We start from the raw sequence: 26,314 nt of genomic DNA, 5'->3' as shown, positions 1-26,314 counted from the left end.
ATAGATTTCAGAGGAGAACGTGCCACCGTCAGCCATGGAAAAATAACTCAGGAGCTGCAGAATTCTGTGTAAATAAACATATTAGGTTTGATTACATATTAGTAATTTAAGAGTAGGAGTTTTAATTGAGGAAACTCTGAGTTCTGTGCTTCACTTCAAAAGTGACTCAAGTGGAAAGAAGAGAGATCTAATCCCTCATTACGCTAACCGATTACGTGACAATTGAGTTTAATTTGGTCTTCAACTTGTCTCGGCTAAGTTAGGGTGCATTTTCTTAGGTTTACTGTCCCATCCCATCCCGATTGAAAAGTCTGTGAGTCCTTCGCCATTGCGGTCGGTGTCTTGTTCTGATTAAACGTTGCTGGGTCAGGAGTTTCTCTGGGCTGTGGGAACCATTAGCTGCTTCCTGTTGTTGGTTCAGTGTCTGCTTCGCTAACATTCATTTCAAAGCCAAAAGCCAGTCTGCAGTGAGAAGCAGCTCAGCCTCATGGAAAGACCAAAGACCCCTTGCCTGGGAGACAGAGGACCTGGGTTCTACTGCCGGATCCGCCACTCATCCGCTGTGTGACGTTGGACAGCAACGTGGCTCAGTGGAAAGAGCCCGGGCTTCGGAGTCAGAGGTCACGAGTTCCACTCCCGGCTCTGCCACTTGTCAGCTGAGTGACTGTGGGCGAGTCACTTCACTTCTCTGTGTCTCAGTTACCTCATCCGTCAAATGGGGATTCACTGTGAGCCTCACGTGGGACGACCTGATTACCCCGTATCTACCCCAGCGCTTGGAACAGTGCTCTGCATATAGTAAGCGCTTAACAAATACCAACATTATTATTATGATTACAGTCACTTGATTTTTCAGTGCCTCAGTTGCCTCATCCGGAAAATGGGGATTGAATACCTGTTCTCCCTCTTACTTGGACTGTGAGTCCCAAGGGCCACAGGGACTGCATCCTATCCGATTGACTTGTTCTATCCCATTCCTTAGAGTAGAACAGTGCTTGACATGTAGTAAGCGTTTGAACAAATGCCATAAAAACGGAACAAAGGTCTGCAAACAATCTTTATCGACGGTCCACCGGGTGCCGAGCCCTGTTGTGATGAACCTAGAGAAACACATCTTTCAATGGGTGGGCGATGGTGACGTGCCCGCCCCCACCTGGATTGCCCCCGACTGCCTCTCTGACAATCCCACCTGCACACCTCATCTCTTCTGTACCTCCGTGGGCCCTGGACGCTCCGTGTGCACGGGGTACATGCTCTGTACAGCCTCATGACGGGGAGGATGATGAGGAGTTTGTCTCGTCTTATGCCGTCCGTTTGTTTCCAATCCATAGCCGCACCACGGACACATCTCTCCCAGAACACCCCGCTCTCCGTGTGCAATCATTCTGGTGGTTGATCCATAAAATTTGCTTGGTAAATATCCGGACGTGGTTTACCATGGCCTCCTTCCAGGCAGCAGACTCGAATCTCCGCTCTCGACTCTCTCCCGTGCCGCTGCTGCCCGGCATGGGTGAGTATTGCCTTGTAGCGGATTGCCTGCCACTCGCTAGCCACTGCCCAAGCTGGGAATGGAATGGACAGGCCTCTGCTTGACTCTCCCTTCTCTAACTGAGACTGGTAGAGGACTGGAAACTCTCCAGCTGCGACCATGAGGGGGATGAGGAATTATACACTGGGAATTATCACTCACTACCAGATCCCGTGAGGCGTAATTGGAGGACCCAGCCCTCTCAATCCCCTACTCTGTAAGATCCTCCAATGCAGGGACCACGTCCACTATCACAGTAACAGTTCTTGTCTTGTCTTATGCCGTCAAGTCATCCCCAACTCATAGCGGCACCATGGACTCATCCCTCCCAGAAAGCCCAACCTCCACCAGCAATCGTTCCGGTAGTGGATCCGGAGAGTTTTCTTGGTAAAAATACAGAAGGGGTTTACCGTTGCTTCCTTCCGTGCGGTAAACTTGAGTCTCCACCCTCGACTCTTTCTCATGCCATCCAGCACAGGGGAGCTTGTAACTTGAAGCAGATTGCCTACTTTCCACTTGCTAGCCACTTCCCAAGCTAGGAATGGAATAAGCACGTCCCTGCTTCATTCTCCTTCCCTTAGTCGAGATTGGTAGAGTACTGGAAACTCTCCTGGTGCAACCCCGAGAGGGGAGTAACAATTCCGCATGGCCTAATGGAAAGTGCCCGGGCCTGTGATTCAGAGGACCCGAGTTCAAATCCCGCATCTCCCAGCTGCCTGCTCGGTGATGTTGGGCAAGTCACTTCAGTCAATCAATCAGTCGTATTTACTGAGCACTTAGTACGTACAGAGCCCTGTACTAAGCTCTTGGGAGATGATGATACTACAAACAAACAACGAAACACAACAAATAATATGTCACTGCTCTTGCCTCAGTTTCCTCATTTATAAAATGAGGATCCAATGCCTGTTGTCCCACTCCCTTAGACTGTGAGCCCCACGCAGGTCGGGGACTGATTATCTTGTATCTACCCCAGTGCTAAGTATCCCAGTGCTTAGTACAAACTTAGTCCATTGTTCTTAATAAAGGTACTTAAGAAATAAACAGGTACTTAAGAAGTAAACACAGTTATCATTATTATGATGATCAGTGATTCATAATAATAATTTGACATTTATTAAGAAATTACTATATAATTCAGCTCCACAGACTTTGAGCATCATCCAAAGTCCTGGAAACAGTCCTTCAAGAACTACTCTGTGCAGATGAGTGCTCCCTGGAGGCACACATCCAAGAAGATCACGAATGAGTATAAATCACATATAAATCAATCAATCAGTAATGACTCACTGTGTGTATAGCACTGTACTAAGCACCTGGGAAAGGTTTTTTAATGGTATATGTTCAGTACTTACTTTATGCCAGGCACTGTACTAAGCGCTGGGTTAGATGATACAAGCTAATCAGGTTAGACACAGTTCATGTCCCACACGGGGCTCTGAGTCTTAATCCCCATTTTGTACATGAGGTGACAGAGGCACAGAGAAGCGAGGTGACTTGCCCAAGGTCACACAGCAGATAAGGGGAGGAGATGGGATTAGAAACCAAGTCTTTCTGACTCCCAAGCCTGTACTCTATCCACTAGGCCATGGAGCTCCTGGTTCTGTGTATTCTTTTGCCTTAGGACTAAGTGCAGAGTACAGTGACACATACAGTGTTATTAGCCTGGACAAATCCCTGTCCCACCCTGGTCTCACAATCTACCTTATCCCCATTTCACAGATGAAGAAACTCCATCCCAGAGAGGGTAAGTGATCTGCCCAAGGTCACCCAGCAGGCCAGGGACAGAAGTGGAACTAGAGACGATGAATCCCACATGGGACAGAGTGTAAGCTCATTATAGGCAGGAATGTGACTGTTTATTGTTGTATTGTACTCTTCTAACTGCTTAGTACAGTGCTGTACACACAGTAAGCGCTCAATAAATATTACAATGAATGAATTATTACTGTGGTACGTTAAGCACTTACTATGTGCCAAGCACTAAGTGCTGGGGTAGATACAAAGTAATCACATTGTCCCATATGGGGCTCACAGTCTCAATCTCCATTTTACAGATGAGGGAACTGAGCCCCAGTGAAGTGACTTGCCCGAGGTCACACAGCAGACAAGTGGCAGAGCCGGGATTAGAACCCACGACCTCTGACTCCCGAGCCCGTACTTTTGCCGCTAGGCCAGGGCCAACCCAATTTGCTCGTATCCATCCCAGTGCTTAGAACAATGCTTGGCACATAGTAAGCTCTTAACAAGTAGCATCATTATTATTATTATTAGAACTTAAGTCTCCTAACTAGCAGCTCTGCTCTTTTTCCATGTGTACTCTCTCCCGAGCACTTAGTACAGAGCTCTGCATCCAATAAGTTCTCAATAAATGGAATATGTAAATCAGTATTTGCTTATGACAAATATCTTTAGATGGAGAAGCAGCATGGTGTAGTGGATAGAGCACAGACCTGGGAGTTAGAAGGTCATGGGTTCTAATCCTGGCTTTGTCACTTGTCTGCTGGGTGACCTTGGCAAGTCACTTCACTTCTCTGAGCCTCAGTTCCCTCATCTGTATAATGGGGATTGAGTCTGTGAGTCCTATGGGGGACAGGGACTGTGTCCAACCCAATTTTCTTGTATCCAGCCCAGCACTCAGTACAGTGCCGGGCACATAGTAAGCACTTAACAAATACCATAATAATGATAATAATTAAAAAACATTACTTATAATGTTTTAAATGTTTCCTTTGCCTAAAATGCAAGTAAATGTGGACCTAAAGCCAAAGCCACCCAGTGGGTGTCTAACAGAGTCAGTGATTGCCTAAACCTGCCACAATCAAATGGTCAAACTTTCATCCACACATCTATTTAATAGATATGTATTTTTCATTTCCTTTCTCAGAACAGGCGATTGTCAAGATAGCTCTGTTTAAATGAAAATCTTCTCCTACTCTTTTAGCTATTTATCAAGTGACGTCACCCCATGTGTGTTTGTGAAATCTCGATCGTCTCCATGGGGATAAACTGTATTATCCAACTCTAGTTGTAAATCATCCCCAAATGAATCAGCCTCCAGAAAGAGGCTTTTTTTAAATTTACCAGATTTAACAGTAGTTAGAAATAATGGGAAATGGAAGTAATGTAGAGTGAACTAATGAGAGGTTCTTTATAAAAAAATCCATTTGGAAATCAGCTATAAACATACCGCTTAGGTTATGATGAAGGGTAGAGCGGTGCTATTTAATAGGGGGTAAAGGCTTCGATCAAGTCGGAAAAGCTTTAAGAGGGCTGCTCTGGAACAGCATTTATTAAGCTCCTACTTGTGTATACAGGGAGTAGGGCAGCTACCCTTTACAAGGGGCTGTACTGGATGTTCACCATTTACAGAGAACTGTTCTGGGTCTACACAGTAGGCAGAACTCTATATTGAGCGACTGTATGGCTGCATGCAGTCAGTTCAGTGCCCTGCACGTGGTAGGCACTCAACAAGGACTGGTAACATCCACATGCGCTACTGCACCCTGATGAACTCTAGTTGTTGTTGGCTTATGCGGACGAGTCGTGTCCGACCCATAGCGACGCCACGGACGCGTCTCTCCCGGAATTCATTCAATAGTATTTACTGAGCGCTTACTGTGTGTAGAGCACTGTACTGAGCGCTTGGAATGGACAAATCGGTAACAGATAGAGACAGCCCCTGTCCTTTGACGGGCTTACGGTCTAATCGGGGGGAGACGGACAGACAGGAACAATAGCAATAAATAGAATCAAGGGGATGAACGTCTCATTAAAACAATAGCAAATAAATAGAATCAAGGCGATGTACATCGTATTAACAAAATAAATAGGGTGATGAAAACATATACAGTTGAGCGGACGAGTACGGTGCTGAGGGGAGGGGAAGGGAATGCCTCACCTCCACCTGCAATCATTCTGGTAGTGTAGCCATAGAGTTTTCTTGGCAAAATACAGAACAATTGCCTCCTTCCGCACAGTAAAACTGAGTCTTCACCCTTGACTCTCTCCCATGCCACGGCCGCTCAGCACGGGTGAGTTTAGACTTGTAGCAGATTGTCTTCCACTCGCTAGCCACTGCCCAAGCTAGGAATGGAATGGGTAAGGCCTCTGCTTGACTCTCCCTCCCGTAATCGAGACTGGTAGACTCGCCAGGTGTGACCCTGAGAGGTGGATGAACTCTCACCGTTTCTATTTTCTGATCATCTTGATATTCATTCATTCAATAGTATTTATTGGCAGGGGAGAGCGGTGGGTAAAGAGAGTAGCTTTTTGGGGGACAAAGGAGGAAAAAACCGGGGAAAGAGCTGATCAGGTCAACACCAAAGAGAAACCGTAGTTTGGAGGGCAAAGGAAGGATGCATGTTCTCGGAGAGTAGTTCGACAGACTGGCACATTTTGCACTTTGAAATGTTTTCAGGGGAAATCTTTCAAGATGATATGACATGTGCATTTTTAATGACTACTTATCCATCTGTCTCATGCAGCATGGCCTAAGAATAATAATAATAATAATAATATTGGTATTTGTTATGTATGTGCAGAGCACTGTTCTAAGTGCTGGGTAGACACAAGGGAATCAGGTTGTCCCACGTGGGGCTCACAGTCTTCATCCCCATTTTACAGATGAGGTAACTGAGGCACAGAGAAGTGAAGTGACTTGCCCACAGTCACACAGCTGACAAGTGGCAGAGCCGGGATTCGAACCCATGATCTCTGACTCCAAAGCCCGTGCTCTTTCCACTGAGCCACGCTGCTTCTCTTAGTGGCCTAGTGGAGAGACCCGAGACGGGGAGTCAGAAAGAACTTTATTCCTACTCAGGTTGGACCCTAACCAAACTCTCCCACTTACTTGGCTTCTCCTCCTGACCTTTATCCTGAACACAGTGCCTCATGCCGTTGTCCTGACGGGTGACCTTGGGCAAGCCATTTCACTTCTCTGTGCCTCAGTTACCTCATCTGTGTAACTGTGAGCCCCATTCTGAGCCCCAGGGACTCTGCTATTTTTTGAGGGAGAGGCATTTAATGCTATCTGTTAAGCACTTACTATGTGTCGGACACTGTACTGCACACAGTAAGTACTGATAATATCCACGTGTGCTACTGCACCCTGATGAACTCTAGTTGTTGTTGGCTTATGCGGACGAGTCGTGTCCGACCCATAGCTACGCCACGGAGGCGTCTCTCCCGGAAGCAGCGTGGCTCAGTGGAAAGAGTCCGGGCTTGGGAGTCAGAGGTCATGGGTTCGAAACCCGGCTCTGCCACTTGGCAGCTGTGTGACTGTGGGCGTCACTTCACTTCTCTATGCCTCAGTTACCTCATCTGTAAAATGAGGATAAACTGTGAGCCTCATGTGGGACAACCTCATTCCCCCGTTTCTATCCCAGTGCTTAGAACAGTGTTCTGCACGTAGTAAGTGCTTAACAAATACCGACATTATTATTATTATTATTGTTACTAAGCGCTGGGATAGTTACAAGTTAATCAGGTCAGACTCCGTCCCTGTCCCATATGGGGCTCACATTCTTAATCTCCATTTTACAGACGAGGTCACTGAGGCACAGAGAAGTGAAGTGACATGCCCGAAGTCACGCAGTTGATGAGCGGCGGAGCTGGGATTAGAACCCTCGTCCTCTGTCTCCCAAGCCCGGGCTCTTGCCACTAAGGCACGCTGCTTTGTTTTGAAGGGATCCAGGTGCAAGGGTGATGCAGGAGGTAGAAGGAGTAGAGGAAATGGGGGCTTATTTGGGGAAGGCGTCTTGGAGGAGTTGGGCTTTTAATAAGGATTTGAAGGTGGGGAGAGTGGTGGTGCGTCTAGTACGAGGGGAGGGGAGAACTTGGGGAGGGGGTTGGCGGCCAGACAGGAGAGATCGACGTCCAGCAAACAGGAGGTTGGCATGTGAGCCTCACGTGGGACAACTTGATTACTCTATATCCATCCCAGTGTTTAGAACAGTGCTCCGCACATAGTAAGCGCTTAACAAATACCAACATTATTAGAGAAGCACCGTGGCTCAGTGGAAAGAGCCCGGGCTTTGGAGTCAGAGGTCATGGGTTCGAATCCCGGCTCTGCCACTTGTCCGCTGTGTGACTGTGGGCTAGTCGCTTCATTTCTCTGGGCCTCAGTTACCCCATCTGTAAAAGGGGGATTAACTGTGAGCCTCATGAGGGGACAACCTGGTTACCCTGTATCTCCCCCCAGCGCTTAGAACAGTGCTCTGCACATAGTAAGCGCTTAACAAATACCAACATTATCGTTAGAGAAGTGAAGTGTGCAGGTTGGGTTGTAGTAGGAGGACAGTGAGGAAAGATGAGAAGGGGAGAGCTCTCCAAGGGGAATCATTTCAAGCAGCGTGGCTTAGTGGGAAGAGCACGGGCTTGGGAGTCAGAGGTCATGGGTTCTAATGCCGCCTCTGCCACTTATCACCTGGGTGACTTTGGGCGGGGCACTTAGCTTCTCTGTGCCTCAGTGACCTCATCTGTAAAATGGGGATTAAGGTTGTCAGCCCCCCATGGGACTGCCTGATTACCTTGTATCTACCCCAGTGCTTAGAACAGTGCTTGGCACACAGGAAGCGCTTAACCAAAGCCATCATTATTATTAATCAGCTCATACCACCTGAAGCTCACAGTCTTAATCTTCCATTTTCCAGATGAGGTAGCCGAGGCCCAGAGAAGTGAAGTGACTTCCCCAAGGCCACGCGGCAAACAAGCGGCAGATCCGGATTCGAACCCACGACCCGTGACTCCAAAGCCCACGCTCTTGCCATTAGGTCATGCTACCTATCAATATCCCACAATTATTAGTTGGACTCTGAGCCCCAGGTGGGCCAGGGACTGTGACTGACCCAATCATTTTCTACCTACCCCAGTGGTTGGTAGAGTGCTTGGCACATAGTGAGCTCTAAACAGATACCACAGTTGTTATTTACCGTCAACCACCTCCCCACTGTTTACACCTTCAGTTATATGAGTGATTTGGCCTACTCTCCCCCTCTTCAAAGCCTTATTGAAGGCACACCTCCTCCAAGAGGCCTTCCCAGACAAAGCCCCACTTTTCCCATATCCCATGCATCGCCCTGACTTCCTCTCATTGTCCTTTCCCCCATCCCAACCCCACAGCACTTATTTTATAAATATATAATCATATAATATATAATACTACAACAGTATAACCGTATTATATGTAATATATAATTAAATCAATAATTGCGTTTATTTGTACGGATGCCTGTCGCGCCCCCGCTAGACTGTGAGTTCATTGTGGGCAAGGAATGCCATTGTTCATTATTGCATCGTACTTTCCCAAGCACTTCGTACAGTGCTCTGCACACAGTGAGCACTTAATAAATACGAATGAATGAATGAGCTTTCTCCTCTCCCTTCTCTCTTCTTCCTCTCCTGATCCTCGAGGATTTCAATAACGACACGGAGGGTCACCTGCTTCCTGTCGCTCATTTCTGCAGAACTCCTGCTCCACCCCACCTCGCCCACTCACCAACCTGGATACGCCCTTGACCTCATCATCCTCCGTCATTTGTACCATTCTATCTCCAGCAAGCTGGAACCTCATTCATTCAATCATTCAATAGAATTTACTGAGCACTTACTATGTGCAGAGCACTGTACTAAGCGCTTGGAATGTACAATTCGGCAACAGATAGAGACAATCCCTGCCCAGTGATGGGCTCACAGTCTAATCTCATTCTCTGACCCCAGCCTTCCAGCTCTTACAACACTCATCAAAACTCAGAGAGTTTGGGTTAGTGGGATTGGGTCTGAGAATGGATATTTTACCGTACTATGAAAAAGCATGATTTTCTGATGTTTGCTCCTAATGCCTGTCTGAGAGCTCTGCCAGTTTCCTCTATAGGAATTCTCTTCCAGTTTTGCAGTCTTCCTTTTTGCTCTGATGGGGGCAGGGAGGGGGAATCTGCAAATAAAGGTCTCCCCCAGTTGTCCGTCTGTCCTCTAGACTGAGCTGATTGTGGACAGGGATTGTGTCCACTAACTCTGTAGTATTGTACTCTCCCAAGCGCTTGGTACAGTGATCTGCACATATTAAGCACTCAGTAAGTACCACTGATTGACTGATTGATTGATTGTCCCAGAGCTCTCCCAGAGTCCTGTGAGGGCTCTTCCACAGGCCCTGAATGTTTCCTGCTGGCTTTCTGTCTCTAGATCAGGGTTCAAGTCTGGGTTCTAGGTGTGAACTCTTCCATTTCACACCCCTTGGGGGTTCTGCGTTAGGTCTGCCCCAAGGCTTTTGCATTTTTCCTGTCAGCATTTCTACTCTGTATGCATTTCGGGTCAGGATGGCTAGAAGGAAGAACACAAGAATCAGAGGACTGGGCTTCTAATCCCAGTTCTGCTACTTGCCTGCCTGATTTTAGGTCAGTCACTTAACATCTCTGGGGCTGAGTTTCCTCATCTGTAAAATGGGGATAAAATATCCATTTTCCCTCCTACTTAGACCAAAAGCCCCATGTGAGACAGGGACTGTGTACAACCTGCTTGTCTTGTGTTTACTATAACACTTTGCATGGTGCTTGGCACATAGTAAGTACTTCAATATCAGTTATTTTCAAGATCATTATTATCACTCTGCTGCCCCTATCATTTCTCTACAAAAACGTTAAGGACACGTCACCCCCCTTCTCAAAAAACTCCAGTGGTTGCCCATCCACCTCCACATCAAACGAAAATTCCTCACCATTGGCTTCGAAGCACTCAATCCCCTTGCCCCCTCCTACTTCATTTTGCTACTCTCTTATTCCAACCCAGCCCGCACGCTTCACTCCTCTAACGCTAACCTTCCCACTGTGCCTCGATCTCATCTATCTCGCCACCCACCCCGAGCCCACCTCCTGACTCTGGCCTCTAACACCCTCCCTCCTCAAATCCGACAATTACTTTCTCCCTCTTCAAAGCCTTCCTGAGGGCCCATCTCCTCCAAGAGGTCTTCCCAGACTAAGCCCCACTTTTCCTCTTCTCCCACTCCCTTCTGCATCGCCCTGACTTGCTCCCTTTGTGCTACCCCCCTCCCAGCCCCACAGCACTTATGTACATATCTGTAATTTATTTATTTAAATTAATGTCTCCCCCAACGTTACACTCTAAGATCACTGTAGGCAGGGAGTATGTCTGTTTATTGTTGTAGTCTACTCTCCCAAGTACATAGTGCAGTGCTCTGCACACAGTGAGTTCTCAATAAATAAGATTGAATTCATTACATATTGTTAGAATTATTATTTTTTTATACTCTAATAGGGGTTCTAACTTATACCTTTTACCTGATGTCTCTTTCACACCTCTCCCAGAGTCTAAGGAACCATGGAGGACAATTGTGTGATCGGAGCAGGTATCCTCTCTCTTCTATCCAGGAAAAAAATTTAGACTGTATGAGTCCCGTGAAAGACAGGGATGTTGTCCAACCTGTTGATCCCATAACCGCCCTGGTACTTACTATGGTGCTTGGCTCCTAGTAAGCACTTCACAAACATTTTCTTATTATCATTATTATTAGCATTTCCAGGGCAGAGAGCCAGTTGTCCTGGGTTCTGGTCTTTATTCTGCTAATGCTCTGGGCTATTCTCTGTGGCTGAATCTCATCATCTGTTTATCTGAGTTTCCTCAGCTGTAAAATGGCGCTATAAATACCTGCTCCCTAGGGCCAGGTGTGGACTGACTGTTTAGAAAGAGCTCACTATTATTAATCCCCATTTCCTTCTGGCTTGGGGATGGTTTTATTCTCTTTTGTATGAGAAGGTGAAATTTAAAAGATGGCAAATGACCTTGCCTTTTTATGCAGTTAATAATACTTTGCTTTTTCCCACTCCCCTCTGCATCACCCTGACTTGCTTCCTTTATTCATTCCCCATCTGTGTCCCACAGCATTTATGTACGTATCTGTAATTTAGTTATTTATATAATATCTCTGTCCCCTTCTAGACTATAAGCTTGTTGTGGACAGGGAACGTGTCTGTTCTATTGTTCTATTGTACTGCCCCAAGTGCTTAGTACAGTAACCTGCACACAGTAAATGCTCAATTAAATATGATTTATTTCCTTACGAATGTCTGGGGAAATTGGATATTTATATATGCTCCTGTTCCATAGCATGAAAGAATCTCAAAATTTTCCTCATGTGTTTCCTGGATAACCAATGGAGGATGACCTTCCAAACGTAATTCCTCAATGAAATCAGAGTCACAGTGGTGAAGGGTTATTTTCCATTTTCTCTAAGAGAATCAACCATTCCAACTTCAATATTCTCAGTTTCAAGGGCAGAATTATTTAATACCTTTTAATACTTTACCTGAAGAAGGGTTCATCACTTGATAGTAAAAGATATATAAATTTATTTATACTTATTGAATATTTATTTTTATTTATTTATTTATATGAATGTCTGTCTACCCCTCTAGACTGTGAGTTCATTGTGGGCAGGAACGTGTCTGTTGCTATATTGTACTTTCCCAAGCACTTAGTTCAGTGCTTTGCATACACTAAGCACTCATTAAATGTAATTAAATTAATGAATCAGTGAGAAGAAGCAAAATCAGTACTTATCCTGAAAGGAGTGTGAGGATATTTGGGTTCATAAATTGCTTTTAATTAGGTACAGATTAGTCATTTGTAAGGAAGAACTGAAACAAATTGGTTTTCTTCTTGTATTATCTGTAGCTGCAGAGGTGAAGCATTTCTTTTTACTGCTTGAACCCTAGCTCCAGAACAGTGCTCTGTACATAGTAGGTGCCAGATCATTTTTCTAAAAAATCATTTCACACACTTCTCCCCACTCCTCAAGAACCCATCACTGCGCCAAGCAGAAACTCCTCACCATCGCCTTTAAAACATTCCATCCAGTTGTCCCCCCCACCTCCACCTTACCTCACCGATTTTCTATTGCAACCCAGCCTTCACACTTTGCTACTCTCAAGCCAACCCACTCACTAAACCTCGATCTCTTCCGTCTCATCTCGGACCCCTTGCCCACATCCTCCCTCTGACCTGGAAAACCCTCCTTCTCAGATGACAGACCATCAATCTCCCCACCTTCAATCAATCAATTAATCATATCTGTTGAGAAATAATAATAATAGTTATGGTATTTGCGAAGTGAATCCTGTGTGCCAGGCACTGTACTGAGCACTGGGGTGGATACAAATTGGGTTGGACACAGTCCCCTTCCCACCTGGGGCTCACAGTCTTAATCCCCATTTTACAGCAAAGGGAAGTGAGGCACAGAGAAGTTAAGTGACCTGCCCAAGGCCAGAGCAGCAGACAAGTGATGAAGTCGGGATTAGAACGCAGGTCCTCTGAATCCCAGGCCTATGCTCTTTCCACTAGGCCATGCTGCTTAGCTCTTAGTACGGTGCCTGGCACATAGTTAGGGACTTAACAAAGACCATTATTATTATTATTATATGCTGGTTCAACAGGACAAAACAATCAATAGGCTCAAGACCGGTTTGCCTAAATTGTTGGATGAGCGAACTCTGATGGGTAATTACAGGGAGGGATTCAGAGTGTTGGATGGTCCCTCCCGACTATTAGAACAGGTGTCAAGTCTGACCACCATCCAAGTGTCCCGAAACTGCTTTTGGACACAGATTCCTTGGCTGCATGGACCACTGAGAGTTTCTCAAATTCTTAGGCTCTGGAATACTTAAGAGAAGCAGTGAGGCCTAATGAGAAGAGCCCAGACCTGGGATTCAGAGGATCTGTGTTCTAATCCCTGCTTCACCACTTGTCTGCTGTGTGACCTTGGGCAAGTCACTTCACTTCTCTGTGCCTCAGTTTTCCAATCTGTAAAGTGTGGAATTAAATCCTACTCTCTCCTGTTTAGACTGTGAGCTCCATGTGAGAGAGGGACTGGGTCCAACCTGACTAACTTGTATCTACCCAGAGCTTAGAATAGTGCTTGACACATAGTAAACACTTAACAAGTGCCATAAAAAAAGACGAAGCGTCCCCCATATACATCTAAACTCCACTGGTCCTAGATCCTCATATTTTATTCTTTTTGGGATTAGGATTTAAGCAAGAAGGAGGGGAAGAAGGCCCTTGGTGAATATTACACACCGAACTGCCTTAAACGCACATATATCCCAGGCTAGCATCTGTGACTACCTCTATGTCCAACCCTCTATAATAATATTGGCGGTATTTGTTAAGTGTTTATTATGTGCTAGGCACTGTATTAAACACTGAGGTGGAGACAAGCAACTCGAGTTGGACACAGTCGCTGTCCCACATGGGGCTCACAGTCTCAATCCCCATTTTACAGATGAGGTAACAGAGACCCAGTGAAGTGTCTTGCCCAAGATCCCACAGCAGACAGTGCAGTGTGATGGGAACGCATCATTTCTCATGCAGTGGAAACTGGCCAAGATAGCCGGATTTCTAACTAAACTCTCAGAAAGCTACAAGTCTCTGCCCCTGACAAATGACTCGGGAATCCTCACTTTCAGACAAGCATCAGTACTGTTCTGGTCACATTTTAACAATAGTCACTAAGTAAAAATGCCTTTCGCTCCGTAGACGCTATTCTAAATAGTAGCTGAGGACTTCACCCATAGGGCTGGCTCAACCGATCTACTAGGAGTTGGGTTTCACTGGGTCGGGATGCCCTTGACCCAGCCTAGGTCACATCTGGTTCAGATCACGGAGTCCGGAACTACCAGTCTCGTGCCCACTGTTGACTTTCCTTCCCTACCAGGACTCGAGCAGTTTTCCCAGCTGAGAACAGAAACTGATGATGAATGTAGTGATAACCAGTGTGACAAGGACCTGGTGCCAATTAAGGAACTGAAGAGTGAATTGGAGTTCGCGATCTCCCAGGGAAGTATTTTTCTAATAGGAGAAGTGGCATGGCCTAGTGGATCGAGCACAGGTCTGGGTGTCCAAGAACCTGAATTACAATCCCGGTTCCACCACCTGTCAGCTGTGTGACCTTGGGAAAGTCACTTAACTTCTCTGTGCTTCACTTCCCTTATCTGCAAAATGGGGATTCAATACCTGTTATTTTTCCTACTTAACCTGTGAGCCCCACTTGGAATCTGATTATTTTGGATCTATCCTAACTCTTAGTTCTGTGCTTGGCTCATAGTAAGCGCTTAACAAATACCACAGTTATGAAACAGTAGTGGGAGTAAGGGCTGAAGGTTGCCAACAAATCACCTACAGGATATCACTGTGCACTAAAAGTAACAAAGGAGGAGCCAGCTAATGAAAATCGACGGGTTGTTTCTTTGTCCAGCCCTGCGGCTGAGTTTCTAGTTGCAATACCAGTTGCTTGTTGATAAATCAGTACCCAGTCCCAGCTCACCTGAAATTTAGTCCCTCAGAACTCCAGAACTACCTGTCAGACATTCCACCTAGCCAAAACCCAGCTACCAAAGCGGAAAATCTGAGATACCAGTCGAAAGAACGGGCCAAGGCTTGGGTTGGAGGATAAAGATGGGTTTTTGCGGTTCATTTTCTTCTTGTAATTCCATTATCTCCAATCTGCTGCTGCCCCCTTCAATCCATGGGAACTGCCTTCTCTAAGGTCACTAATAACTTCCTCAGTAAGAGTTTAACAAATACCAACATTATTATTATTATTATTGTTATTATTAAGAAGACAATAAATACCACTGACTGATCGATTAAAATGTTGTGTGGTGACCTTCTCAATGACTGCAGTGTCCCTGCACCTGAAGAAAGTAACTCCTTAGGAATCCGCCTTTCATCCTGGAGGGATGGCTCAGAATTAAATCACCTTTAGAAATGCCAGTTCTTTTTCAGAGTCTCCTTGGGGGTCGCTGTTTCTCTGTTCATGATACAGATGTTGTCCCAAAAAATACAGGTAATATTAATAATTATGGGTACTTGTTAAGCACTTTCATGTGCCAAGCACTACTCCTGAGCACTGGGATAGGTACAAGTTAAATACAGGTTGGACATAGTCCCTGTCCCACAAGGGGCTCACACTCTGAATCTCCATTTTACAGGTGACAACCAGGCCCATGCTCTATCCTCCAGGCCACCCTGCTTCTGTCTTCCAAAGGAGACCTATAGATGGCCCTTGCTTGAACTCGGCATCTAAGGAGTTTATTTCAGTACTGTGGTTAAATGGGGCCTAGTTAAAGATTGGTTAACTTAGCCTTGTCTTGTCCAGCGCTTAGAACAGCGCTCTGCACATGGTAGGCGCTTAACAAATACCAACACTATTATTATTATGATTATTATGCCTCCGAGTTGTTTCCGACCCATAGCGACACCACGGACGTATATCTCCCAGAACATTGCAACGGACCTGCAATCATTCCGGTAGTGTATCTGTAGAGATCTCTTGGTCCAAATATGGAAGTGATTTACTATTGCCTCCTTCCCTGCAGTAAACCTGAGTCTCCACCCTTGACTCTCTCCCATGCCGCTGCTGCCCAGCTGGGGTGAGTTTTGACTTGTAGGAGGTTGCCTTCCACTCGCTAGCCACTGCCCAAGCTAGGAATGAAATGGAGAGGCCTCTGCTTGACTCTCCCTCCCATAGCTGAGGCTGATAGACTACTGGAAACTTTCCAGGTGCGGCCCTGAGAGGAGTAACTTAGCCTACTTTCCAGGAAATGAGAACTGACTCCAATTTCCCACCCACAACCCTCGAGGAGGCAGCAGATGGTAATCCACTGTGCCATGATTTCCAAGTCCAGGGGACAACGGCCTTCCTGTCACTGACCAAGCATCTTGTCTTGATTCACTTGGATACGATGTCATTGGCAAATAGTAATTTGTATGCATTAAGTGGTTTTCTGAGTCTAGAGATGAGACTAGAAAAATCGCCATTGATACCAGGTGCCATTGGAGACCCAGATTACCTGTCTTAAAGAGCTTGGTCCCCTTTTGCAGATTTTCATCCAAGTCCCAAATAATCCTTTAATAATAATGATGATAACTACGATATTTGTTAAGTGCTTATTCTGTGCCAGGCACAGTACTAAGTGTTGGGGTGGATAAAGGCAACTCAGGTTCGACACGGTCTCTGTCCACATGGGGCTCTCGATCTTAATCCCTATTTTACAGATGAGGTAACTGAAGCACAGGGAAGTGAAGTGACTTGCCCAAGGTCACACAGCAGACACGTGGCAGAATGGGAAATAAAACCCAGATCCTTCTGACTCCCAGGCCCGTGCTCTAGCCGCCAGACCGCGCTGCTTCTCTTTAGGGATTTCAGCTGGCACCTCTTGCTTTTAATTGTGCCTTTCCTTCTTTCCTAGCTCCAGGCCTCACAACTCCAAGCTGCATTTAATGTCCAGTTCAAATGCCGCAGCTGTTTGATCTCATCTTTAAACACACCAATCTTAGTATGAGCCACTGGGGGACTGGGTTGCTCAGAAATTCTATTTTGAGAGATTAAGCTGCTTTTTCATACTTTTGCCCATTGCCCTGAAGAATTCTTCAAGAGCAGAAACTTCTCATTTTCCAATTTGCAAGCCTAGACCCTCCAGGCTTGAGAGTCTGAGCTCTTATCTTTTAGTCCCGGTTTATTGCTGACATAGAGAAGTGACTGGCCCAAAGTCACACAGCTGTCAAGTGGTGAAGCCAAGAGTAGAACCCCTGACCTCTGACTCCCAAGCCCGTGCTCTTGCCCCTAAGTCATGTAGTGACTTGACCAAGATCACACAGTAGGCAAGCGGCAGAGTCAGGATAGAACCCAGGACCTTCTGACTCCCAGGCCCACGCTCTATCCAGGAGGCCACGCTGCTTCTGCTTCTCCCAGTTGCCGCCTCCCAGGATCATCTGTGAGCTCACTGTGGGCAGGCAATGTCACTGTTTATTGTTGTATTGTACTTGCCCAAGTGCTTAGTACAGTGCTCTGCACGCAGTAAGCACACAATAAATATGATGAAATGAATCTGTGTAAGCACTCAAATGCAATTAAATGAATCCGTGTGCTGTGCCGGTCTCCCAGCAGTCCACTGCTAAACTGCACTGCCTGAGGCTGTGCTTTCTTGGGTTTTTAAATCCTTTCAAATACTTTGGAAAGTTTGAGTGAGGATTTGTCTGCTTGGCATAAGCAAAATGTTCATTTAGGTAATGAACTACGACGGTAGCCCCAGCCCAAACCCCTGTTCTTTCTAGTCAAACCCAAGTGGTTTCCCTGAATTCTCGTTCTCTGTTGGGACAGGTGGATCTGGTGCGAATCCTGACCCATGTGGAAAAGAGGAAGCCGCCAAAGGAATAAATGGGCGGGACGAGGATCGGAGCAAACCCCTAGACTGGAAGATGAAAGAAGATGGTGGCTGAAAAGGAACTTCACTGACCAAGCCTGGCTGACGGTGAGGGTGTGTAGTTTTAGATGCTGGCTGTAAGTCTGTGCAGCCAACAGTCGGGTGATGCAAAACAGCTCACGGCCCAGATATGCCTTCAGAGCAAACAAACTGAAATTCATTCATTCAATCGTATTTATTGAGCACTTACTGTGTGCAGAGCACTGTACTAAGTGCTTGGGAGGGTACAATACAGCAATAAATAGTGACATTCCCAGCCCACGTTGGCCTTACAGTCTAGAATAGGGGGGACAGACATCAATATAAATATACAAATATGTACTAAAGTGCTGTGAGGATGGGATGGGGGAAGAGCAAAGGGAGCGGGTCAGGGCGAGGCGGAAGGGAGTGGGAGATGAGGAAAAGTGGGGCTTAGTCTGAGAAGACCTCTTGGAGGAGATGGGCCTTCAGTAAGGCTTTGAAGGTGGGGAGAGTAATTGAAATGAGGGCATATTTCTCTGACCTGCTCAGGGAGAAATCCTCCCCACCTGGAGTGGATGGATTCCAAAGACAAAAGGCTTGTCCAGTCAGAATCCTCAATTTATCCAACTAGAGAAGAGACATCATCGATCAATCTGTCTTAATCCCCATTTTAAGGCTGAGGTAACTGAGACACAGAGAAGTTCAGTGGCTTACCCAAGGTCACACAGCAGACAAGTGACAGAGCCGGGATTAGAACTCACGTCCTCTGACTCCCAAGCCATTGCTCTTTCCACTAAGCCATGCTTCTTCTTCTTGTTTACTAATGCTTGAAGAGTTTCATGTTTTTGATCTTTGGGGAAGTTCTTTGTGGATGAAAAAGACACAACCATCTTGTTGAATTCCTCCTAAACCCAGAGCTCAGTGATTATCCATTCTTGTCTCTGGTTTCCTTCTCCACCACAGTCCAAATTTCTCCTTACTTTGCTCCTTTCTGGAGAAGATTCGGGTTTATTTGGAAGATCTGGATCTGATAACACTAATGGAAGCTCGAGTTGTTGGTCTCCTTAAACGCCGGTCCTTGTGGTTGCTACTTTTTCTTTTCAGGCCTGGGTTGCCTCACATGGCAGTGAATGCGAGTGGGACAGATGGGAAACTTAGGAGTGGAAGGATAAGCCGTGTCAAACCGTTAATTTGTAAAATGTCTGCTCGTGGCACAGAGTAAATGTGCCAATGTTTACTCTGTGCCAAGACCATAATAAGAGTTGGGTTATCTCAAGATAATCGGGTTGGACGCAGCTCCCGTCCCACAAGAGCTGACAGTCTAAATAGGAGGGTGGACAGGTACTGAATCTCCATTTTACAGATGAGGGAAAATGAGGCACAGAGCAGTGAAGGAACATGTCCAAGGTCACACAGCAGGCAAGTGGCAGACCTCACAGCACTTATGTACATATCCATAATTTATTATTACTAGTTTTAATGTCTCCCCCTCTATACTATAGACTCATAGTGGGTAGGGAAGATGCCTACCAACTCTGTTGTATTGTACTTTCCCAAGTGCTTAGTACAGTGCTCTGTGTGTGGTAAGCTCTCAATAAATATTATTGATAGATTGATTCATTGATTGAGCTGGGATTAGAACACAAATCCTCTGACTCCCAGGCACATGCTCTTCCCATTAGGCCACAATGTGTCTCACTTCTGTCCCCCATTCCCAAATGCCATTTTGGTGCTAATATCTCTTCAGCAGACCATGGATCCAAGAGAAACTTTGGCCAAGTCTTTTAACATGGAGCCTCCTTTGTAGCCTCTTACACTCAGAGACTCAAAACAAGTTTTGCCCCTCCTCCCCCAGCCATGTAGAGCACACATACATTTTTTGTGGTAATTATTAAGCACTTGGTTTGTGCTATTGCTATATTAAGCATAGAGAAGCAGCGTGGTTCAGTGGAAAGAGCCCGGGCTTTGGAGTCAGAGGTCATGGGTTCAAATCCCAGCTCGGCCACTTGTCAGCTGTGTGACTTTGGGCAAGTCACTTCACTTCTCGGTGCCTCAGTTACCTCATCTGTAAAATGGGGATTAAGACTGTGAGCCCCGCGTGGGACAACCTGATTCCCCTGTCTACGCCAGTGCTTAGAACAGTGCTCGGCACATAGTAAGCGCTTAACAAATACCAACATTATTATAATTATTATTATTATTATTAAAAGAGTCCCACATGGGGCTCACAGTCTTAACCCCCATTTTACAGATGGGGGAACTGAAGCTCAGAGAAGTGAAGTGACTTGCTAAGGTCATACAGCTGTGGTGGGGCCAGGACAAGAACCCACGCCCTTCTGACTCCCAGGCCCGTGCTCTTTCCACTGGGTCACACTCCTTCTAGTACATGTGAAATTGTGGTAACCATGGTCGCCACCTTTTAACTAGAAATTGAATATGAGTTAATGTGGTGTTACACAACTATCTAGCGACTTGAAGAGAGACTCTCATCCAGAGTCCAGAGAAGGAATCTCCAGTTGATGGATTCTTTCCTGATAAACAGATTTTTCCAGAGGAAAAATGGACAAGGCAAAAAAGCAAATTGCCAAACTCCCTTTTGCCAGTGGGATTCGGGCCTCTACACCACTCCATAATTCTTGGAGAATATGAAATTTTACCAAGTGTCCAAACAGACCCTTCCCTGCTACACTCCCAAATCCCTCTAAATCACTTTAGTTCCAAGATAAATGAGGCATGAACATTCCTTTTGGGTTTGACAGAATCATATTCGGTCTGCGTCGATAAATTCAGCAAACAATCCTCACTTAAAAGAACTTGAGTTGCAAGACTGATGCCTATGTAAATATGAATCGTGGCATTAATAATAATGATAATTATGGTACTTGTTAAGCACTTACTATGTGCCAAGCACTGTTCTAAATGCTGGAGTAGATACAGATTATTCAGTTGGGACACAGTCCCTATCCCATTTAGGGCTCACACTCTTAACCCCCATTTTCCAGATGAGGTAACTGAGGCCCAGAGAAGTAAAGTAACTTGCACAAGGTCATCCAGCAGACCTGTGGTGGAGCCGGGATTAGAACCCACGATTTTCTGACTCCCAGGCCCCTGGTCTATCCACTAAGCCACGCTGCTTCTCATTATCATGTATACAAAACTAGGCATGTTAGAAAGATGAACGTAGGTATGAGAACAACACTCTTGATTTAGCATAATAGAAATTTGCAAATATGTTTATAATTCTCTTATTTTCTCCTACTTCAAATATCCCTATTCCTCTATCTTTCTTTGGTTAGACTCCCTTTTGCCTCCCACGCAGACGTAGCAATAGTAATATCTGATTCCCCACCCGCCCCACCTGGAGCAAATCGAGATTAATGAAAATGCCATCCTCTCAGTCTTTTGTCCCTAGAACATCCTGGTAACTCTGCAGGTTGACTGAGCAAAAGCAATATGTTTACCTGAATGCCCGGTGAAATGTCAAATGTTTCATAATAAAGTTTAGCAAGTGCCGCTAATTGGTATCTGATTGGCCATTTGGAGGACAGAGATGTCTCCTTTCAGCAAAACAGAAGTTGGCTTTACTATTAAGGTTAATCATGATTTCATGACTGTAAGGAATTTAGTTCTGGAGACCAGAATGATAGGCTCCGTATTGTTGCTATGGAAACGGATAAGATTGGCTGCAATAAACATCGTTCAGCGGGTGATTAATTAGCAGTAAAATTTAAAAACGTGTTACATTTGGTGGTCAGGTCAGTAAACATTTTGGGCCCGTGGCTTGAGCTGGCTAGATACAGATAGAGATTCTAAGCTCGGGGTCTCTCTAGAGCTAAGGGTGTTTGGAGAAATCACTATTGGTGGCTGTAGAATGGTTCTTGCTAAATTGCATTGTACATTGTAATTATATTGTTAAGAATAATAATAAAAATTGGGGTATTTATTAAGCACTTACTATGTCTTTACTAAGAGCTGGGGTGGATACAAGCAAATCGCGTTGGACACAGTCCTTGTCCCACACGGGGCTCATAGTCTCAATCCCCATTTTACAGATGAGGTAACTGAGGCCCAGAGAAGTGAAATGACTTACCCAAACTCACAAAGCAGACAAGTGATGGAGCTGGGATTAGAACCCGTGACTCCATACTCAGCAAAATGCAGTCAACACAATCCTGGCAAAGGGGACCCACAAGCTAGATTTTGTTTCAGTAGATGTTTTGTGTTAGCCAACTTAATATCAACCCCTGTTGTTGTTGCCTTTCCTTAGTTTGCGGGGACTGAGTTCATTTATTAGATATTTGTGTATCGAGCACCTTCTATGAGGACAGCCCTGTCGTGGGCATGGACTGTGAGCAGAACACTGTAGTAGTTCCTTGGGAATATTCAGTAGAAGGAACAGATATGGTGCCTGCCCTTATGGATAATAATAATAATAATAATGATAATGATATTTGTGTAGCACTTACTATGTGCCAAGCTCTGTTCTAAGCGCTGAGGGAGATGCAAGGTAATCAGGTTGTCCCACATGGGACTCACAGTCTTAATCCCTATTTTACAGGTGAGGTAACTGAGGCACAGAGAAGTTAAGTGACTTCCTCACTGTTACACAGCAGGCAAGTGGCGGAGGCAGGATTAGAACCCATATCCTCTGACTCCCAAGCCCAAGCTCTTGCCACTAGGGATCTTACAGTCTCCAACGGGCAGGCAAAGAAGGTGGAGATGCCAGGAGAGGGGAAGCGCTCTTCCCCCGTCTGCTATTTATTTTAATGTCTGTCTCCCCGGGTAGACTGTAAGCTCCTCGTGGGCAGAGGTCATATCTACTGACTCTGTTGTCTTGTGCTTTCCCAAACGCTTAGTTCAGTGCTCTCTGTATACTGTAAACGTTCAATAAATACCATCAGAGGCACGGGTGAGGGTGAGTATGACTACTGGAAATATAACTTCAGAGAAGCAGCATGGCTCAATGGAAAGAGCACGGGCTTGGGAGTCAGAGGTCATGGGTTCGAATCCCGATCTGCTGCTCGTCAGCTGTGTGGCTGCGGGCAAGTCACTTCTCTTGCCTCAGTTACCTCATCTGTAAAATGGGGATGAAGACTGTGAGCCTTATGTGGGACATCCTGATGACCCTGTATCTACCCCAGCGCTCAGAACAGTGCTCTGCACATAGTAAGCGCTTAACAAATACCAACATCATCATAACTGTAATCTCCTTATGGGCAAGGAGCGTTTCTGCTAATTCTATTGGATCGTACTCTCCCAAGCGCTTAGTTCAGTGCTCTATACATAATAAGTGATCGGTAAATACGATTGATCGATAACTGGCTTGACAGAATATTTTCAGACTTCATGATTTAGAAAGTAGTCCACAAGGGTGGCAGAGTAGCTAGTCCCAGATGCCCAGCTCCTGGGCTGCTACGGATTATTTAAACCACGGCCTGCTAATTCCAGGAACCATTTCGGACTAGAGGGCTTTTTCCTTACACGTGAACACGCCAGCTGTTCCCCTCCTATAATCCTATGGTTGCTGGGGCTTCTCGGAAGTAGTCATTCTTAATTGACACTTAGAATCGTAATAAAACTAATAATAATTGGGGTATGTTCTGTGCCAAGCATAAGTTTTGGGAAATCGTGGCATTTATTTAGAACTTTTGATGTGGCAAGCTCTGGGAGAGCTGCCAGATCATCTGGACGGACACAGTCCCTGTCCCACATGGGGCTCACGGTCTAAGTAGGAGAGAGAACGGGCACTGAATCCCCAGTTTACAAATGAAGAAACTGAGGCACAGAGAAGTCGTGACTTGCCCGTGGTCACAGCGGGTCAGTGGGGAGACTTGGCTTAGAACCCTGGTCTTCTGACTCCCAGGTCTGCACTCTTGCCACTAGATCATGCTGTACATTCATTCATTTATTCATTCGATTGTATTTATTGAACAGTTACTGTGTGCAGAGCACTGTACTAAGCTCTTGGGAGAGCACAACGTAACAATAAATGGACACATTTCCTGCTCACAGCGAGCTTACGGTCTAGATCACAGCCTCTTCTCTCACTGAAGCACTTCTGTATTTCTCAACTTTAGAGGTAGCAGCCTGTTTTGAAGCCAGCGATGAGCCCACGGCAATTGATTTATTTGTGGTTAAATGACTGCCCTGCCAATACAAAGTCTATCAATCAATGGTATGTATTGAGCACTATACTAAGCGCTTAGGAAAGTACAGAACAACACAGTTGATAGACACTTTCCCTGCCATGATGAACTTGCAGTCTAGAGGGACGAATTTGTCAGTGTCACTCAAATGTACCATTTTGCTACTTGGAGAGTTTCAAGAGAGCAGGGAGACAGGAGACCAGATCATTTTTTTTCTTCAGTGGTATTTGTTAAGCACTTACTATGTGCCAGGCACTGTACTAAGCACTGGAACCTCTCAGTCTAGGCTTCAAGGTTCTCCACCACCTTGCCTCGTCCTACCTCTCCTCCCTTATCTGTTTCCGCCGCCCTCCCCGCACGCTCCGCTCCTCCGCCGCCCACCTCCTCACCGTCCCCCGTTCTCGCCTATCCCGCCGTCGATCCCCGGGCCACGCCCTCCCGCGGTCCCGGAACGCCCTTCCTCCTCACTTCTGCCAAACTCATTCTCTTCCCCTCTTCAAAACCCTACTTAAAGCTCACCTCCTCCAAGAGGCCTTCCCAGACTGAGCTTCCCCTTTTCCCTCTGCTGCCTCTACGCCCCCCCTTCACCTCTCCTCAGCTAAACCCTCTTTTCCCCCCTTTCCCTCTGCTCCTCCCCCTCTCCTTTCCCATCTCCTCAGCGCTGTACTCGTCCGCTCGACTGTATATATTTTCATTACCCTATTTATTTTGTCAATGAGATGTACAGCACCTCGATTCTATTTATTTGCTATTGTTTTAATGAGATGTTCATCCCCTTGATCCTTTTTATTGCTATCGTTCTCGTCTGTCCGACTCCCCCGATTAGACCGTAAGCCCGTCAAAGGGCAGGGACTGTCTCTCTCTGTTACCGATGTGTACATTCCAAGCGCTTAGTACAGTGCTCTGCACATAGAAAGCGCTCAATAAATACTATTGAAGGAATGAATGAGTAGATACAAGCTAATCAGGTTGGACACCGCCCTTAGACAACACGGGGCTCACAGTCTTCATTCCCATATTACAGATGAAGTAACTGAGACAGGAGAAGTGAAGCGATCTGCCCAAGGTCACACAGCAGACGAGTGGCGGAGCCAGGATTAAAACCTAGGTCCTTCTGACTCCCAGGCCTGGGCTCTCTCCACTAGGCCACGCTACTTCTCTAGGTCTTGTTCCTAGCTCTGCCACTGGCCTCTTATGTGATCTTTGGCAAGTCACTCAACCTCTTGAGGCCTTAGTTTCCTCAACTGTAAAATGAGAGTAATAACACCTTTCTTCTCTTTATCTTGGCTGGGATGTTGCAAGGACAAATTGGGTAAGTAAGGGGAAAATTGAAAATGCTCTTCAAATTCAAGGTATTTTTGAGAATTAGTCTAGTAAGACTTCACTAGGCAGATGGACCCATCACAGCGGGACTGAGATGTGAAGAGAGGGAGGGAGAGGGGCTGAGGGTCTGGCAGCGGAAACCATGGCGGTGCGTCATCCTTTTTTTAATGGTATTTGTTAAGCGCCTACTAAGTGCCAGGCACTGTATTAAGCGCGGGAGTAGATACAAGCTAGTCAGGCTGGACACAGTCTTTGTCCCACATGGGGCACACAGTCGTCATCCCCATTTTCCAGATGAGGTCACTGAGGCCCAGAGAAGTGAAGTGATTTGCCCAAGGTCACCCAACACACAAGTGGCAGAGTCAGGATCAGAGCCCAGATCCTTCTGACTCCCAGGCCCATGCTCTAACCACTAGGCTAAGGCTGCTTAGAGAAGCAGCATGGCTTAGTGGAAAGAGCACGGGTTGGGGAGTCAGAGGTCGTGGGTTCTAATCCCGGCTCCACCATTTGTCAGCTGTGTGACTGTGGGCAAGTCACTTAACTTCTCTGTGCCTCAGTTACCTCATCTTTAAAATGGGGATTGAGACTGTGAGCCCCACGTGGGACAACCTGACTACCTCGTCTCTCCCCCGGTGCTTAGAACGGTGCTTGGCACATAGTGAGCGTTTAACAAACACCACCATCATCGTTATTATTATTATTAGGCTACTCTGCTGTTTCTTGAGGAGAAGAGGCAGGAGGGTGGGTAAGGGCTGCGTCAGTGCCCCCCCCCCCCATCTCCCTGCTTCTCATCTCCAAAGTTGCCCTGGGTGAGAGCATCAGCCAGCCTCTGTTTGGAACCGCTGTTGGTGCATTTGGTGCAGCATCAGCCAACCTCTGTTTGGCACCACCGTGGGTGCATTTCCTGCAGCATCAGCTGGCTCTGCAGCGGGAAGCGGGCAGTCCCACAGTCAATGGAAGCTTTTCTTCGGAAGGCCTGTCCTGCCCTAAGCCAGGAAGGCACCCAAACACAATATCACTCAGCCGGGGCCCAGCCTCCAGCCCCTTCCTTGCCAGAGATGTGGAAAAATCCTTTTTCATCC

The 26,314-nt window shown here is 46.2% G+C and overlaps 1 pseudogene; it reads right to left on the bottom strand.

Moving 5' to 3' along the window:
* Positions 1–5,572: 5,572 nt before the first annotated feature.
* On the bottom strand, positions 5,573–5,701 carry LOC114810989 (annotated as a pseudogene).
* Between the last annotated feature and the right edge of the window lie 20,613 nt (positions 5,702–26,314).

The sequence above is a fragment of the Ornithorhynchus anatinus genome, chromosome 3 (genome assembly GCF_004115215.2).
Source record: "Ornithorhynchus anatinus isolate Pmale09 chromosome 3, mOrnAna1.pri.v4, whole genome shotgun sequence".
In the NCBI taxonomy this organism is placed as follows: Eukaryota; Metazoa; Chordata; class Mammalia; order Monotremata; family Ornithorhynchidae; genus Ornithorhynchus; species Ornithorhynchus anatinus.
The sequence above is the reverse complement of the archived record's forward strand: the minus strand, read 5'-3'. Positions and strand labels throughout refer to the sequence as shown.